Source organism: Echinops telfairi, unplaced genomic scaffold (genome assembly GCF_000313985.2).
Source record: "Echinops telfairi isolate 266 unplaced genomic scaffold, ASM31398v2 ScPeMD7_16;HRSCAF=60, whole genome shotgun sequence".
Classification (NCBI taxonomy): Eukaryota; Metazoa; Chordata; class Mammalia; order Afrosoricida; family Tenrecidae; genus Echinops; species Echinops telfairi.
Window position 1 is genome coordinate 11,463,598 of NW_022103913.1, and position 19,423 is coordinate 11,483,020.

Here is a 19,423-nt window from a genome sequence, read left to right on the forward strand (position 1 = left end):
AGAAACAACAAAACCCACATGGAAGAAGCACACCAGCCTGTAAGATGACAAGGTGGCGAAAGGGTCAGGTATCAGGCATCAAAGACCGAAAAAAAAAATCGTAACATTGTGAATGAGGGGGAGTGCAGAGTGGGGACTCAGAGCCCATCTGGTGGACTCTCTATTCTTATGCCTAGATATATGCCAATATTATTCTGTCTTTAATTAGTGTAGCTTTAAACTGTTGTAGCTTTGATACAGTCATAATACAGTAATATAAATCCCCAATCCTTTTTAGAATTGTTTTGGCTATTCCAGGTTGTTCACATTTCCATCACAGTACTGGAATCAACTTATCAATGTTCATAAAGAAAGTCTGCTGGGAAACGGATTAGAATTTCATTGCCTCTCACTCTCCATTTGGTGGCAGTAGAAATGCTAAAAATACGAAGTCTCCAATCCATGAACACTGTATCAATATACATTGCTCCATTTATATCTTCCTTAATTTCTTTCAGTGAAGCACTGATGGCGTAGTGGGATACATACTGGGCTACAAACCATGAGGTCATCAGTTGGAAAGGATCAGCCACTCTGAGGGAGAAAGATGAGGCTTTCGACTCTCTTAAAAAGTTATAGCTGCGGAAAGCCACAGGGGCAGTTCATCTCTGTTCTATAGGGTCACTATGAGTCGGAATCAACTTTATGGCAGTGAGTTTGATTTGGTTTTATATTTCTTTCATAAAGGTTTTGTACATCTTCCATTAAATATATTTCCATGTTCATAAATATTCTTGGTGCTAATATAAATAGCATTGTTTTATTTTAATATCATTTTCCACGTCGTCTTGCTGTATACAGTTAACTTTATAAAGACCTATAACTTACCCTCTTCTTTTTTATTTTTGTAAGTTTTATCTTTTTTCCGCAGTCAATTTAAAATCCTCTTGTTTCAGGCTTTTTTTCTTCTTTTAAAAAAAATCATTTTATTGGGGCTCATACAACTCATCACAATCCATATATACATCAATGGTGTAAAGCACACTTATACATTTGTTGCCCTTTACCCACTTCTTAAATTCACTTATTTACCCTTAATAGCTTTTTTTTATTACATAGAAATTCCTTAGAACAATTGTATCATCTAAGAATATAGTTTTACTTTTTCTTTTCCTGCAATGGCTAGGATTTTTTTTTCTTTTCCTGATTCATTGTTATGTCTTTGGGATCTAGCATAGAGCTTGGTATTCTCTCCATAAATATCTGTTGAACAAATGGTCTGTTGTAAGAATAATTATACCTTCTGGAAAACATGTTGATCCCACCAAAAGTGATCACCTGTTTGTGTGACTAAGAAGACCATCACTGTTCTATGTATTTATCTTATTATTCTCTGGCAGGAATAGAAATTCTATCTGAATATGTATATATCAATGATGTGGCCTCAATAAACATAAAGCAACATCTGACAGACCCATAAGGAGAAATTAACACATTAACCATTGTAGGGGAAGGTTTTACCACAACCCTCTTCATTCTTGCTTTTCAACACTTTCAAAAGGTCTTGGGCTGCAGATTTACTCTATGCAATGCATTGTTTGATCTCAATTGCTGCTTTCATGAGCATTGATCATGGATCCATGCAAGACAATCTCTTTGACAAATTCAATCTTTTCTCCATCATCATTTATCATGATGTTACCGACTGGTCTAGTTGTGAGGATTTCGGTTTTATTTTCATTCAGCTGTAATCCATACTGAAGGCTGTGATCCTTATCTTCATCAGCAAGAACTTCAAGTCCTTCTCACATTCAGGAAGCAAGACTGTCATTTGCATACCATGCGGGTTAGTAAACCTTCACTCCTGATGCTGGTCTTCATATTTGTTCAGCATAGATTGAGCTGCATCTTCTCACCAAACTTATTCACTTTTCTTTTTTTTTATACAGACCAAAATCTTAGCATAGTTAATAATGCACAAGTAAACATCTTTCTGGCATTCTCTGCTTTCAGCCAATATCCATGTAACATCAGCAATGATATCCCTTGTTCCACGCTCTCTTCTGTGTCCAGCCTGAATCCCTGTGCTCAGCTCCCTGCCAATGTAGTGCTGCAACCATTTTGGGGTGAGCTACAGCAGAATTTTACTTCTATGTGACATTAATAATATTGCTCAATAATTTGAGCATTCTGTTGGATCACCTTTCTTTGGAATGGGTACAAATATGGATCTCTTCTAGTCAGCTGGCCACATAGCTGGCCAAATTTCCTGGCATAGACAAGTGAGTGTTTCCAGTGCGTCATCAGCTTATTGAAATATTTCCATTGATATTCCATCAATTCCTGGAAGCTCGTTTCTGGCTAATGCTTTCAGTGCAGCTTGACTGGCTAGGATTTTCAAATTAACACTGAATAAAAATGGTGAAATCAGAAGTCCTTACCTTGCAGCTGATCTTAGGGGAAAAGTATTCAATTTTTCAACTTTAAGTATAAGTGCAGCTGTAGGTATTTTTGTAGATTCCCCTTCATTAGACTGAAAAAGTACTTTTCTATTTCTAGGCTGTTGCAACTTAAAAAAAAAAACCCATACAGGTGTGCTTAATTTTGTCAAATATATTTTAGTATTTACTGAGATGATACATAATTTTTATCCTTTATTCAGTTAATGTGGAAGAGTGGTGAGAAAGCTAAAACTCATGCTAGGCAAGACTTAGTGTTTTAAACAAATGGCTGGGGAATTGGTATTACCATATATACTCATGTATAAGCTGAGTTCTTCAGCACATTTTTAATGCAGTTTTTGTGGGAAAATTAGGTGCCTCGACTGATACGTGGGTTGGCTTATATGGTATATACAGTTAGAGATCTGGAGAACTACCAAATAAAAGGCTAAATTGCTAAGAAAAAGGGGTGACCATACTGATCTTGACAGAGTAAGCATGTATGCTCTGTGAAATTAATATTTTGTTAAAAGCTATTTAACATTATTTGATAGACTTTAATATGAAAATATGTCTCATGATAAAAATATTTAAAATTAAAAATGAATTCTAGGAGTTGTGGAGATGAGGCTGGGACTATTATTAATCGGGTAAGACTGGAAGGTGGTGCCAGGGAGAGAAACTCAGCTTCAGGCACAGGTACAGGCAGTCCCTGGGTTCTGAATATTTGACTTATGGACAACTCCTTCTTGCCCTTTAAGAGGGCTTCAAACCAATTCTTGGTTTGTCTTGACCAACAGAGAAAAATAGGAATAGACCTGAACTTTCACAATTTGGGTGACGATTCCTCAGGTGAGTGGAATGTCAGACTTAGAGGAGCACAAAAACCCTCTCAGGACGAGTCTGGGTTCCTGGCAGCATTGTGGAAAGCCATACACATTCAAAGCTGTGTGGCCAACAGCCATCTCTGAGTGGGGTACTAGTGTTTCACCAGTTTGATATCCTGCTTAATATTATATAAATTTGCTCTCACAAAATGACTGAACCAGTCCCTACTTGCAACAAATTCTTATCACAATCACCTTCACTTCTTGCATATGGTAGCTTTTAAATCACGGAAAATGCTTTGAGCCTTGCTTACACTAAAACCTCCCAGAAACTTACTGCCATAGAGATTCTACCTCATAGTAACCCTATATAGCGTTTCCAAGGCTTTGAAAATCCTTATGGGAGCAGATAGGCTTATTTTTCTCCCAAGGAAGACCTGGTGGGTTTGAACCACCAAATATGCAGTGAGCAGTCCAACACCTACCCAACAGCATCACTACAGTTCCCTCCCCCTCTTTTTTTTTTAACTAAAGGAAGGTTAAATAAGAACCACATACACTGCTTCCAACTGATAAAGTCTTATAGATAGGAAGGGAATACTTTGTAATCTGGAGACTATGTTCAGAAGATTCCTCATGTAGCTAGATATACTAGGCAGCATAAAGATAGCGGCCCAAGATAAAGGTTTAGGAGTAAGCATCAAATAAAGGTTTGAAAGTCACAAGAATGGATGAGGCTGAGCAGGTATAGGGAAAGAAAAGGGTCAAGGAACATACTCTATCGAAGGCTGTATGTATGGGGCAAGAATGCAAGGAAGGAAACAGAATGAATTTTCAAAGCCAGGAGGACAAGTCAAATATACAGCAAATATACAGAAATCTAGGGACAGGGGGGTTAAATCCGAAGTGCTAAATCCCAAAGATTTTGTGTACCAACAAATATCAGAGATATACTTTGCTTTTGCAGCTCACTCTCCCTAATGTTATGGAGAAATTTGGTTAATAAAACCTTAAGCAACATTAATCATGGAAAATAGAGAACAGAATTACACATATTTTTTAATGTTGCTATTTATTTATTCCATTTCAGGAAACATCTGGAACAGAGAGGATGAGTTAAAGAACTTCCACTGTTTATCTCATCTGGTGATAAAGAGTTCAAGAAAAAATGATGAACATAATCCGCGAGGCTACAGAGAACTGGTTAAACATCCATGTCACTCAGTGGAAAAAGAGTAAGAAATGGAAAACACTGCATAAAAGTGTCTTGAAAACGTTTTAGTTAACAAAGTATATAAGGTGGATGATTCAGAAGTAATGAGTCACTTAGCAATAAAGCAACTAGTTTGCCAGGAAAACACAGGCAGTCTTTGGTAGATGAGTCAGTATGGAAAGTACTCTGAAGAGAACAGTTTGGAGACTACAAAGACTTATCACAGAACTGCTTATGAGATTTAAAGAGAGAGAGAGAGAGACATTGGAGATTTTGTTTGTGTCCACATCAAAAACAGCTGAGAAAATAAATTAGGAAATCTCTTATGAGGGAAGATTTTCTGATTCTGAAAGAAACTGTTCACATGAGTATTAAAGAATGATTAACGCTTTAGATTTAGGGCTGTCTCAATGAGACTAAAAAGTAAAAAAAAAACAAAACTCAATAGTGGGCCTACTTTGAGCACCTGGGAATTAGGAAGTTCTTAGAAACTCACTTTTATTTTGACTCCGGTGGAGATATATCTGACTGACGGGAGAAGCACCAGGCGGACAGTCAGGAGCCCTGCTCGGTCCTTGCTTCTGTTTTGCACTGACCAGCTCGCTCAGCAAACTCGGTCAAGTCACTGCCCTCGCTGGGATTTCACCTTCTGGCAAAACGGGCCGCGATGTTCCTGGAGGTTGGAGTATACGAGACAGCAAAATCAGCTTTTTCAGGGTTCAGTCTTGGTAAAAGTAACATTTTCCTGGGAACTGTTTTGTATACAATGAGCTGGCTATTAAATTTTAATGTATATAATTTGCAAATCTATTGATTTCCCTGGGAACTGGTTTCAAAAGAAAAACGTTAGGATTGAACTTTTACTGTTTTATTAAAATTCTCTAGTACACTTCCAAAGTAGCAACAACACTGGTTTCTGTCTGCTTTGTGATACTTTTAAGTTACTTGGATTCATGTAGTTTTCTTTTGAGACATTTTTCTTACTTTAGAGTCAATATATAAAATTTAGGTCACATTCTACAGGTTAAAATCATCCGGATAATTTATGAGAATATATGTCCTTTATAACTCAGTTTAATAAACATTTAAATGTCATTGCAGACCAGAAACTCTGCAAGACAGAGGAAATGAAAACAAATTTTATGATTCCTGCCTCAAGCAGCTAACAGTCTCTGAATGGGTGGGGAAGGAAGATACTTAACCTGTAGGTCAATGAAATCACTAGAAGAAGGGGGTGGCCAAGCTCTGGAGCCAAGCAGGGTAGCAGAGCAGAAACAGATGGTGGCAGGGAGAAAAGGAATATGCCTGTGAGCACAGTGATGACGTGTGGGCAAAGCAGGAAGTCGTATGGAGTTTATAGACAGTTGAAGATTGGCAGATCAAACCCACCCTGCAAAGCATTGTACTCAGCACAAACGTCTTCACCATTAGTCGGATTTGACTTCAGTGCCAGTAACAACAGCAGCAACCACCCGGAGTTTGAATTGTTCAAGTGTCAAATTTAAATAAAGGCGCAGGAGCAAAAGCAGAAGAGGCAAAACAGCATCGGAGGGTTTTGGTCAGGGGGTGAGATGGTCAGATTCACAGTAGGCATATCACAGTGCAAGCACTGAGGAAGACAGACTTGGAGAACCAAGACTGCAGCAGTTTTGTTTCCATGTGGTCCAACACGCTTCAAAGTCCATGAAACAATCAAGTCTAGAAACTAGGGCACCTCGGACTTTAGTCGGTTCCCTTTGAATCAGAACGACTCATGATGGTGAGTAATCCACAAATCTGTGAACTGGATCTAAATATAAAGCTCTTTATTTTTAGGTTCTTTACTTTTCTTAAGTTCTATTCTTTTCTACAATTCTATAGAAGCACAAATTTTGGCTGGAGTTGACAACACATCTTAACATTTTTACAAGTAAATTATGGACATGTTTTTAAAAAAAAGACTGTATTAACCGCAAACATTTAAAGAAAACAAGCAAGACTTCTGTCTTGTAGGAACTTGGGGGGGGTAAAAAAAATGGGGCAAAAAAAGAATAGGTCAATCCATTGAATAGGTATGGTATTTACTGAGCTACATGTGGGCCCTGATGGCAATGACAATCTATTGGCAGTTCCTTGTACAGCATGACTTTTACGTCCTCCTTTCCTTCGGTGACCAGTTGCATTGAAGCAAAAGAAAGCAGAGTCTCTTTAGATGCAAATGGAAAATCTAGAAGATGACCAGGAACCTGGAGTAAAATGTACTTGAGTGGGACAAAAAGAGAAAAGCAGGGAAAATGCCCAGAGATGGTGTGGAAGGCAGGTGGCAGGGGAAAAGCCTAGAATTATGTTTAAAGCAATTCACAAACCAAAGTTGTGACCTAAAATTAAAAAGAGACAAAGCTATAACCTTTATAAAAATAAAAATAATGGCTTTAGAAATAAATTACTGACTGCAAAAAATGACAACGAAACAAAAAGGAAACAAAGATCATACCTAGAGATGTGAATGTCCTTTATAGCTATGAACGTACACATATACAGACATGAATATATATATATATACGCAACACACACACAAATATGAGATTAAATATAATTTAATGACCTGCTCTTTTCACTTACTATAGAGCAGCAGCTCTCAACATGTGGGTCGCGACCCCTATGGAGGTTGAATGACCCTTTCACAGAGGTCGCCTGATTCATAACAGTAGCAAAATTACAGTTATGAAGTAGCAACGAAAATAATTTAATGGTTGGGGGGGAGGTCACCACAACATGAGGAACTGTATTAAAGGGTCACGACATTAGGAAGGTTGAGAACCACTGCACTAGAGACATACTATTCCATGACAATAAACATCTATATCGCTTCTCACCCCTTTGGGTAAGATCAAGTGAAGAATAAACATCTATATCATACATCTTATAATACATGGTACGGGTATCTTAATTGTACTCAAATGTATTTACTCAATTTTCTAAGGAATATTAGGCTGTATGATAGGGTGGGGAAAGAAAAGTAGCAGTAAAATGCTAGGGCAGCATTTTGAATATTCCAAAGGTGGAAAAAAGGTAAACAGACATGAAAGCCCATGAGATTTTAGTATTCCAGACATAAGATGAATAATGTCTGAATCTGGAATTCTTTGTGGATGAAGAGGAATTTCCAAAAGAGAAACAAAAAAAGGCTGCAACCCAATACACACACAAAAAAATGAAGCAATTTCAAATGTTCACATCTGCAGAACAGATAGAATATCAAAGAAAACATTCAGATAACTGGAATCAGTGGGTAGACTGCCAGAGAAAATTCGAGTGCCCATCTAAATACTTAGCTTTCCAAGGATGTGACAGAGTTCCCCAAGTTAAGCTCTAAGTGCCCTGAACCTTCCTTGTGAGATGCTAAATGGCCTTAAGACTTCAAGTATTCTCTCTGGACCTCATTTTTCCAAAAAGTGTTTGGTCGGGCTCGCTAGGTTTACAAACTGCTTGTCAGAGTTTCCTTGGAAGCTGCCAATATTAGGAATTTCCCACTGCAATCAGAATGCTTTTCTGTTTTATGTCATCAATCTGTGTGTGTGTGTGTGTATACATACATATATATAATTTCTCTATATATATATATAATTCCCACAACTATGGAGTTTTCTTGCCAAAAATATTTAACTTAACTCTAATCGAGCTTTTAGCTCTAATAGTAGATAATGAAATGAGTGAAACAATATCACGAGTAAGCATATTTATGATGTGGATCATTCTAAAACAGAATTGGTCTGGTTTTCTTCAAAGATACTGATTGAAAAGAAGGCTGTGTGTCTTGAGTATAGGAGTGGGCAAAGGAAGACACACATCTAACACCAAATATAAAGGTTCTGAGGGTGAGTATGGCTTGAACATTTTAGTACGTGTCAAGTGAGGAGAAAGGCAGAGAGGAAGAGCTACTATGCAGACTCATTACTGGGTCCTCAAAAGTAAGATTAGTATTGGATTACATAAGTATTTTCAAAATGATGGTGCACTAAGCACTGTACGTAAGTGAAAGACCTTACATGACATACTCTGACAGTGAAATAACTGTGATTTGGGCCTAGGTTTCTCTGACATGGACACCGTTCTGTCCTGTCCCAGGTTTAGATTAAGGGCAAAGGAGCTGGAGTGGTGAGTCCCTGAGCTCCTGCCATGACCACAGACTGCTCAACTTCTAGGGAAGAAGAGAGAGAGGGTGGACGGGAAGAAGACCTGAAATCTGTAGAACATTGAATCATTGGAGAAATACAGATTAAAAGAACAAAAGATTACACAAAAACACATACCAATTTCCCCCCCAGAAAGATTGAAAATCCAATACATTATTACAGAATGATGAAACTGGGGTGATACAAAATACCATATAAAAAGAAAATCATAAAGTTAATAGAGTAAAATTTACAGTTAGACTATTAAAAACTAACAAAAGTTAAATGCTAACTGGACATGAGACTATAAGTATATTATACAACTTTATATATATAATTAATATATATTAAGCAAATAAATTCTAATTATATCCGAGCCAGTTTCTATTGCTTCTTCAACAATAAAACTGACTTGGACATAATTAGAAGTATATTCTTGAATGGCATCAGATCCAGAAATAGAATCACATACAAGACTTGCCAAAGGACCAAGCATATATATATTTTTTCTTTTTAAAACAAGTGACCCATGAGATTAAATCGACAGGAGGGATATGGAAAGTGCAGAAGGCTCTAAATGTGGAAGATAAGAAAATACCAGGCCAAGTAGATAAAAGAAATAAACTTAACAGAGGAGAAAAACATGAGATTTGATTTCGAGAAAACTACAGCAGTGCTATAAATACTTAATACTTTGCAATTAAAGGGAAATTATTTTCCAATTTCTTCTGTTGAGTGAATCTTCGTTTTTGCAGTTTCTCAGGAAGGAGGCTGATGGGATTCAGGTAGCAGCGTAATGGATCAGGGAAGTAGAGCAGAGAGGAATCAGAAACAACAACCACAACAAGTTGTAGTTTTAAGTGCCATTGGGTCAATTCTGATTCACACCACCCCAACAGGATTATGCTGGACCTGGCATAATCCTCACAACTGTCACTGAACCCACTGTTGCAGTCACTGTCAGTCCAGCTCATGGACGGTCCTCCTCTTTTTCACTGACGCTCTAGTTTCTCAAACAGGATGTCCTTCTCCAGGGTCACTCCTGATAACATGTCCAATGTAGGTGTGATCAAACATGTCTAGCCCAGTAGTAAGAGGACTCATCCATCACCCAATCTTCAAACTTCTTAGCTAACCTAGGTCCAGACCTACGGAGAAGGCATCCTGTACAGGTATTTGGTTTTCCGAGCATCTCAGAACATTCTGCCAACCTAAAGCCCTTGGTTTAGGAAAAGTTACCCATCCATAGTCAGAAAGCTGCGTCTGCTTGTGGAGGAAGTCTATAGTATGGCCAATGATGCAACAGCTACTAAAGTTGGAATCACATATCATTTGGCAAACATCTTGGCTTAAATTTTGGCTTTGGTGGTGCCAAAAGTGTAACGTGAAGATCAGCTAGCTCAAAGAACTGACCTGTCTTTTAAGCAAGATCAAAGCTAATGAAGATGATTTCATGGATATATATATTTTTTATTTTATGGATACTTTTAAGATAATTTTCATTCATGAGAAAAAGGCCAGGGCTGTTGTGCTGAGAATTTTCTTTCCATCACAACAATGCACCTGCTCATTCTCTGAGCATCGCAAGGGCAGACCTATGAACATTTCCCCATCCATCCTATAACCTATTTTTGCCCCCCTCAGACTTCTTTTTGCTCAAGAACACTGAAAGCACAGTTCGGATCTTTTGAGGGTGCAAAAGCTGCTGCTTTGACGCACCATACATCAATCAGCATGCTCAGGATTCTTTGCGGGGTGTGGAGAAATAGAAACACTGCCTTTACAGGTATTTAGACCGAGATGGAAGAAACATGATTTTAAAATATATGTATATAAGTGTGAAGCGAAAGTTTTCCGTGATTTTACAGTAGTACTTTTGACTTACCCACGTGTACATATATAGGAGGCTATCCCAACTTTGTGAAAAATGGAATTAAAAAGTAATGGAATTTTTCTGAGTTTTTTAAAGCCCCCTCGTATATAGAGATTCATTTTAAGAAAATAGCTCATAAAGTTGTGGAGGCTGGCAAGTCCCAAATCAGGCATAAGGCTAGGGGTTTCTACATGGTGGCAGGAGCTGATCAACTCAAAATCTGTACGTTAGGCAGCAGGTTGCTGGCTCACATCCCAAGAACAGATCAGAGGATGACAAGACCAAGGGAGGTAAAAGAGAACTTTGCCAAAACATCCATAAATATCTAATGCATGCCAGATCTCCGAAGGCAACTTCCCTTTCAACTGATTGGCTGCTCACATCAGGTCACACAATGGAGGATGATTACATAGTATCCACCAAACAAATGAGAATTATGGTCTAGTCAAGTTGACACATAAGCTTAACTAGCATTTTGTTGTAATGTGTTACTGAGTCTCAGTTCTGACCCATGGCAACCAATATATAACAGAACAAAACAATGCCCGGTCCTGTGCCATCCTCACAATTGCTCAGACAAGATGATCTGACACAATGGCTGCAACAATGGGCTCAAATGTAAAAGACCTTCTTTTCACTGACTCTCTGTGAAGCATGATGTCCTTCTTAGGAACTGGTGGTCTCTTTTAACAGGTCCAAAATACGTGAGATAAAGTCTCACCATCCTATCCGCTAAGGATCATACTGGGTGTACTTCTTCAAAGATATGCGTTCTTTGGGCAGTCTACAGCATGTTCAATACTTTTCAGTAGCACCACACTTCAAATGCATCAATTCTTTTTTGATCTCCCTTAATCAATGTCCAATTTTCACATGCATATAAAGCAACTGAAAATACCATGCAAACCTCCTTGCTTTTCTACAATTTAAAGGAGTCTTCTGTAACCAGGAGCTGCCGATTAAGACCTGGTTCTCTTCTCCCCAAACCTAGGGTCCAGAAATAGTTTCTGAACCTAGCAACATGCTCAATAAAAGTTAAGTGTACTGAATTTCTCTGCAGGAAAAAGATGCTGCCTCTATTATCAAAGATTATAATGAAGACACAATACCACTTTGAGACTGTGAAAAGAAAAACAATAATAGCAGACACCTTCCTTTGATTTTTATGGGGGTTTCCTTATCCACAAAACCAAACATTCACAATGAGAAACTTGTCATTTTTCTGGCATCTAGACATCTGAGTCCATGGAGTTGGGGTGACTCACTCTGGCCAGCTGCCTAAAGGTGTCCTTTTTAGCTATGTGTCTTTACGGAACTAGTTCCCAAAAGGCCCTTTCAAGTCAAACAATAGCCTAGCCAGCAGTTGAGCACAGACAGTTTGGCCTTAGGCACTGGACTTTTCTGGAGAATAACCAGGATCTTCGGGAGACTACCCTGTCCAGACCTGCCTATATAACCTGCGTTCACGGCCGCCTCTTCGGAGTGCCTTCCTTGTTACATTCAGCTTGATGCTGCCAGCTTAAAAATGCATCGACTCACAATAAATACCTACAGTGACACACTTCTGAACTTGGTTTTTTCCAGTCTGCTTTGTTACTGTTGCTGCTGGGTGACATAAGTGGATTTTCACTCAGCGACACCATACAAAAGAATGGAACTGCCCATATTTCAGACTGGAATCTTTACAGGCGCAGCTAGCTAGGTCTTTCTCCTGTGGAGACTTGGGTGGTTTCAAACCTCCATGCTTTAGGCTAGCAGCCAGTGCTTAACCATTGCAATCACCAGGGCTCCTTATTTCTGGCTGTCAGGAGTGTTAATAATAAGGAAACTAGGGTCCAGTTTATCACAGTGCTTAAAACTTTCCAGACCTCTTTGTGACAAAAACATTTGTTAAAAATAATCTAGCTAAGAGTTTATTTAATGCAAAAAATGGAATTTCGTGTAATTTCCTTTGCTTCTTGGGATAGGAGGGTAACCTTTTATTATTTTTAAACCTCAAACTACACTTAAATACTTGTGCAAATGAAAAGGCACAGGAAGACACTAGAAGCAACACAGGTGTTCAAGGAAACAAAGGTAAGTACTATTACATAGACAACCCTGCCAGAGCAGTAACAATAATATGCAAATAGATACATATATAGACACTAAAGATGAATAGGGATAGGAAGCCAAATGGGAACTGAACTGACTCCCCTGCCTCACCTTTCAGCCAAACAACAGCACTGTCTGTAGAAAACTATAGAAAACCAGGGAACTGGTATAGTGGGTACATGTTGGGCTGTAAACCAAAAAGTCGGCAGTTCAAAACGACCAGCTGCTCCCCCAGAGAAAGACAGGGCATTCTATTCCCATAACGAGTTACAGTCTGAGAAACTCACAGGGGCAGTTCTACCCTGTCCAATAGAGTCAATATGAGTTGGTATCAACTTGATGACAGGGAGTTTGTCTTTTGGTTGCTAAGGTATAGCAACCAAAAGACAAAGTCAATAATAAACAAAAAGACAAGTCAGTAAGTAGGCAAAAGACTTGAATAAACATTTCGCTAAAGAGGATCGCAAATGGCCAATAAGCACTTGCTCAATTGTTAAGGAAATATAAATCAAAACCACACCGGAATACTATTTTAACCCATTTAGATGGATGTGATCAGAAAACTGGAAACCAACAACTGCTGGTGAGAGTGTGGAGAGACTTGAACCCTCACGCGTTGCTACTGGAACTGTACAATGGGGCAACTGTTGTGGAAAAAGTTTGGCAGTTCCTCAAAAAGTTAAGCATAGAATGTTCACGTAACCAGCAATTCCGATCTTAAGTAGATACCCAAAAGAATGGAAAGCAAGGCTGTAATAGATACTTCAGTGATATGAACTGTTTCTAAGAAGAACTTATGAGTTAACTGTCACATCTTACACAAATGAAAAAATGCGCAAGAACAGTTAAGACAATTTTGGAGTGGGGGAGGGCAAGCACAAAGGCAATGGAATGATTTTCCCTTACCCTGAGTGGTATGTGACAAGTGTTCCTTGTTTTTTTTTTGTTTTTGTTTTTTAGGTAATAAATTTTTTTTTTTAACTTTTAAAAAATCATTTTGTTGGGGGTTCATACAACTTTTTTTTTTTTAACATTTTATTAGGGGCTCATACAGCTGTTATCCCAATCCATACACATATCAATTGTGTAAGACAAGTGTTCCTTGTACTAGTACACTTTACATCTTATATATGCTATATAAATATTATGCTATCACCACTTATTAACTTCAACAAAAAAACACCTTGCATTACCAAGCATCTTAGCATATTATAAAGCTATAGTAATGAGAAACATGTTAATGACACAGATAAATCAGTAGAACTAAATAGAATCTTGAGACCAAGCAATATATACAAGATAATCTAGTAACTGATAAAGTTGACATTTTGCCTATTATAAAAACTAGTATTCCATATGAATAGCCAAGTGAATAAACTTCAAATGGAATGAAGAGCTAAAAATGTAAAAACACAGATTAGAATATAAGAAAATTATATGTAAGCGTTTATGTTTACGTATGTATATAGGAAAGTAAAGCCAGCCATTAAAAAAAAAAATCAGTGAAGTGAAAATCAAGAATGCAAAGATAAGAAAATTTGACATGGAAATTGAAAACCACCTCTAACCATAAAAGCCATGAACAAAGGGGAAGAACTCTGAAGCAACAGATTAGAAGAAAATACAATATACCATTTTTACAATATAAAAAACCCTTTCTAAAAATAAATAACTTGAGAAGAACTGATGCATTTGAATTACGTGCTTAGACTACTAAAGGTTCCATGGACTGCTGGAAGAATAAACAAATCTGTTTTGGAAGAAGCACATCCACATGCTATATGGGAAGGAAGGCAAGACTTCATCTCATGTATTTTGGCTCTGGAGAAGGCTATCATGCTTGGTAAAGAACAGCGTTTGCAAACAAATACAAAGACACCTAAAGAGATGGACTGACACAGTGGTCACAAGGATGCTGCAAGACCTGACAGTGTTTCCTTCGCTAGTACACGTAGCTACCATGAGTCAGGGACCAACTAAACAGCCAATGACAACATTTTGTTCATAGCACATTATCTGAAATGATTTATCAACTTGTTTGCCATCAGGAAAACCAGCTCCATAGGAGTAGCGGTAAGCAGAATGTGTTTATATTAATATAGAATACTTGTTGTCTATAATCTAAGACATTTAAAACAGCAAATCAAAACAGATGTTATTCCGGTCTTTAAACATGAACCCAACAGAAGAGTTTTTTCATTAAGTCCTGCAGGTTTGTAGACTCAGGCTGAGAAATACCAACGGAGATGAATCCTCTGGCCTTGTTTTCCAGGAAAATTGACAATGAATGTGCCCCATTTGCTCTTTTTTAAGGCCTGAGGCATTTTGTAGAACTGACACTCTCTATGTGAAGCCCTCAACTGGGTCTTGATATTAGGTCACTAGTGTAGGGACATAGGGGTCTCCATAATGGCTGCATCAGGCCCCAATACAGGGGTTGGAAAGAGATCAGGCACAATGACTGGGCACTTATTGGAAAATCCAGAACTGGGCATATGCAAAATAACCCCCCTAAGCCTTCGTCAAACCAACCTGGAAAAACCCACCTGGACCCATGACATCACTCAGGTGGGCCTGAACTCAAGTCAATGGGGTCAGTTAATACCTTCAACCATGTCTCTCTAGCCAGAGATGTTTAAAGCACCTGTGGGGCATGCAGAAAGCTCTTTTTACTCTGCTCTTGATGAGATGCAGGCTGCAGGCAGAAGGTGGGGGTCTCTCTCACATGCTTGGCATGTGTTTAAGTGCCTATGGGCTTGATGTGATGATGTCATCACACTGGGTACTCCTATGTGGGTATATCTACATGTGCCTATGGGCTTGATGTGCCTATGGGCTTGAGCTCTTGGGCTCTTAGGATTCCTCAGTTACACATGTGTGGGTTTCATGTTCCTGTTCCGGTGTTCTTTTCCATGTGGGTTTTGGCTCCCAGTTGTGAATCCTAACATGGCTTCTATATGGCCTGGCATGCTTTTCAAAAACAGCATGTATTTTTGAGATTCTAATACCTGAAACTTCTCTTTTCCTCATAAAAGTCACTTGGATTACAGATGTGCATCTGCGGCATGAATTCTTTCAGGGTTGCGAAGCAAGAACCAAGCTATCCTACTCCAAAAACCTAACACTGACATTGCTGCTGGCACTGGAGGACCTTCATTCTCTGAGAAGGTCCACTATGGGGAACTAGCCCCAGTCAGATCTGCCAGAAGAATACCAAGAGTCCCAAGATGTACCACACTGAGAGAAGACAAATGCTGAGCCACAGTGCTTGAGGTGGAACTCAAGCATTCGCAGAGGAGCTGTGTTCATGTGGCAGCAGTATTGACGGCTATCAAAACGCTCACTGCCATCAAGTCAATTCTGACTCACAGAGTGGCCTGTGATCTTGAACTGCTGACCTTGCAGTTAGCAGCTCAGAGCGTAACCACGGTGCCACCAGGGCTCATCCAGACCGTACAATAAGTTGTGAGTCTATGACAGGAGTAAGTGTGTGCCTGCTATAGCTTCTAAACCTTTAATGACATTTCCATTAACAGTCACTGACCTCTACTTTTATTTCTAATCTCAGACACGTGGGTAAAAAACAAACACGCTAAACTAGAAAAATTGGTGACTGTCCAAATGAAGCATAAGGATGAATAAAACAGCAGAAGAAATGGGAGCAGCCTCGGTGTGGCCTTGAAGCAAGGTGGAATACCCAGATCCCTGGGAGTTTGGGGAAATGGTTTGAAAGGGGAGATGAGAGGTCTGGGGGAAAGCGACACTTCAAGAAAGATTTCAGGGAGGTAAAATAATGTCTTGTAAATATATACATTTAAAAAATCAAATTTCAATATATTTTTCAGAGCTTTCTGTCTAGCGGTCAACAAATCTCGCTGCCATCAAGCCAGTGTTGCTTCATAGCAACCCCTGTGGGTTTCTGGAACTGTAACTGCTTACTGTTATAAAAAGGTCAGACTTTCTTCCTCAGAGCTGCTGGTGGTTTTGAACTGCCAACCATGCAGACCACAGCCTAACGCTAACCACCACACCATCACGGCTGATATTAACTATTGGTTAGACCAGTGGTTCTCAACCTATGGGTCGTGACCCCTTTGGGGGTCAAATGACCCTTTCACAGGGCTCGCCTAAGACTATAGGAAAATACATTATTTCTGATGGTCTTAGGAATGGAGACAATGCTCCTCTATCCATCTCAAGGTGGGTCTACCCACATGCAGATATGCCCACATAGGAGTACCCGGTGTGATGACATCATCACGTCAACCTCATCACATACACCCTGCACAAATACAGGTGTATGTGATGGGGCTGGCGCCATAATGTACTTATGTGGACCAGTTACACATGTGTAGAGAGCAGCTGCTGTGTTGAAAGCAGCAGTATTGGAGGTAAAAGGACATTTCCATGAATTATAATTACTGGGTAAATGTAACATCATGTACTGTAAAATCATCAACTACTGCAAAATATATATATGTCTGTACCATGGGAACTTAATCTGGATGCTGATCGGTCTTTTTATATTCAGCTGTGGTTGATGTGAATACTGCCCCCTTGTGACAGTAACAGGTATGTTTAAAAAACAATGCAGAGAATGGTAAATCATAGGAAACTTTAATGAACTGTAATGATGGAATTATGCCATGCATCATCTTTTGTATTATTAAAGCTATAGTTATATATTATTTTCATTAGCAAACCATCCCATGACAATGGATCGTGTAGAGAAGAACTTTAAGAAAAGAAGATATAGTGAGACTTTTTTACAATATGGTTTTACCTCAGTAATTACAGCAGGAATTGAGAAACCGCAATGTGTTCTTTTTTGTGAAGTTCTATCAGCCAAATTTATGAAGCCGAACAAACTAAAACACCATTTTGATATCAAGCATGTAAGCTTTGCTGGCAAGGATACCAGCTATTTTAGAAGCAAAGCTGATGGACTCAAGAAAGCCAGACTTGACACTGGTGGCAAGTAACACAAAACGTAGCAGCCATTGAAACTTCATATTTGGTGGCACTCAGAATCACGAGTTATGAAACCTCACACCACTGCTGAGGATTTACTGTTGCCAGTCGCCAAAGACATTGTTCAAGTTATGATTGAGGACAAATTTGTTACAAAATTGAGTGCAATTTCCTTATCTAACGACACTGTCCGCAGAAGAATAGATGATATGTCTGCTGATATTCTTGATCAGGTAATCCAGGAAATGAATTCTGCTCCACTTCCAATATTTAGCATCCAGCTTGATGAATCTTCACAGTTACTTGATGGTCCATTCCTAAGACCAGCAAACTCTTCACAGTTACTGGTTTACATGAGGTATATTAATGATGGCGACTTTAAAGATGAGTTTCTTTTTTGCAAACCTCTTGAAACAACAACTACTGCACATGATGTATTTGACAGTTGGTTCATTTCTGAAAGAGCATATGATCTCTTGGGAAAAGGTTTGTGGTGTTTGCACAGATGGTGCTCCAGCTATGCTAGGATGTCGATCTGGATTTCAACAATTTGTAGTGAATGAGTCACCAAAAGTCATCAGAACTCACTGTATGATTCATCGGCAAGTATTAGCAATGAAGATGCTACCACAAGAGTTATAAGCAGTAATGAAAAGCGTCATAAGTTCTGTCAATTTTGTAAAGGCGAACACTTTAAACAGTCGACTGTTTTCACAGCTGTGTAACAAGTTGGATGCGCTGAATAATGCTCTGCTATTTCACACTGAAGTGAGATGGTTGAGAGGAAAAGTTTCATTTTGTTTTAAAACATTTTATTGAGGGCTCATACAACTCATCACAATCCATATATACATCAATTGTGTAAAGCACATTTGTACATTCGTTGCCCTCATCATTCTCAAAATATTTGCTCTCCACTTAAGCCCTTGCTATCAGATCCTCATTTCCACCCACCTCCCTCCCCACTTCCCCCGAGAGGAAAATTTTAAAGTGTGTTTTTGAGTTTCATGATCAATTAAAAATGTTTTTTAATCAGAAAGAAGACCACAGTTTGAAACACTTTTCAGTGATAAAAGTGAACTGCAGAAAACAGCTTACTTGGTTGACATCTTTGCCATCCTGAATAAGTTAAATTATCACTGCAAGGACCAAATGCAACATGCCTTGATTTGTCTGAAAGGATCCGATCATTCCAGATGAAACTTGAGCTTTGGGGGGGAAAAATGGATGAAAATAAAATTTACATGTTGCCTACCTTATCTGCTTTTTTTGAGGAACTTGACATTGAACCAGACAAAAGGATTGTGATGATAATTTCTGTGAAAGAACACTTGCACATGCTTGCAGACAAAATTTCATTATACTTTCCAAATCTACCTGACACCCCATTTGTACTTGTCAGAAGCCCATTCAGAGTCAAAGTTGAAGATGTCCTGAGATAGCACAAGAGGAGTTCATTGAACTTATTAGCAGCGATGCAGCAAGAACTGATTTCTCTACAATGCCGGTTACAAAATTCTGGATCAAGTGTTTGCAGTCATATCCTGTTCTGTCTGAGACTGTGTTGCACCTTCTTCTTCCATTTCCAACAACATATCTTTGTGAAACAGGACTTTCCAGCTTGTTGGTTATCAAGTCTAAATACAGAAGTAGACTTGTTGTGGAAGATGATCTTCGTTGTGCTCTTGCAAAGACTGCCCTGAGAATTTCTGATCTGGTGAGAAAGAAGCTATCTCAACCTTCACACCGATGTTGGCTTTTTACACATACTATCACAAAATGTAGCAATGTGACAAGGTCACCAGGGAATGCTGAAAATGGACTTTGGGGCCAGGGCATGGTGCCCCAACAGACTGGACTGGAAAACACTC

The 19,423-nt window shown here is 38.8% G+C and overlaps 1 protein-coding gene across 2 annotated transcripts in view; it reads right to left on the reverse strand.

The window, feature by feature from the left end:
• Nucleotides 1-19,423, reverse strand: part of PPP2R3A (protein phosphatase 2 regulatory subunit B''alpha) — a 226,071-nt gene that overhangs the window by 194,066 nt on the left and 12,582 nt on the right. For both annotated transcript variants that reach the window (XM_004712102.2, XM_045287446.1), the window contains exon 2: nucleotides 4,957-5,133. The gene's annotated coding sequence lies outside the window, so the exon portion shown is untranslated. The remainder of the gene's footprint in view (nucleotides 1-4,956; nucleotides 5,134-19,423) is intronic.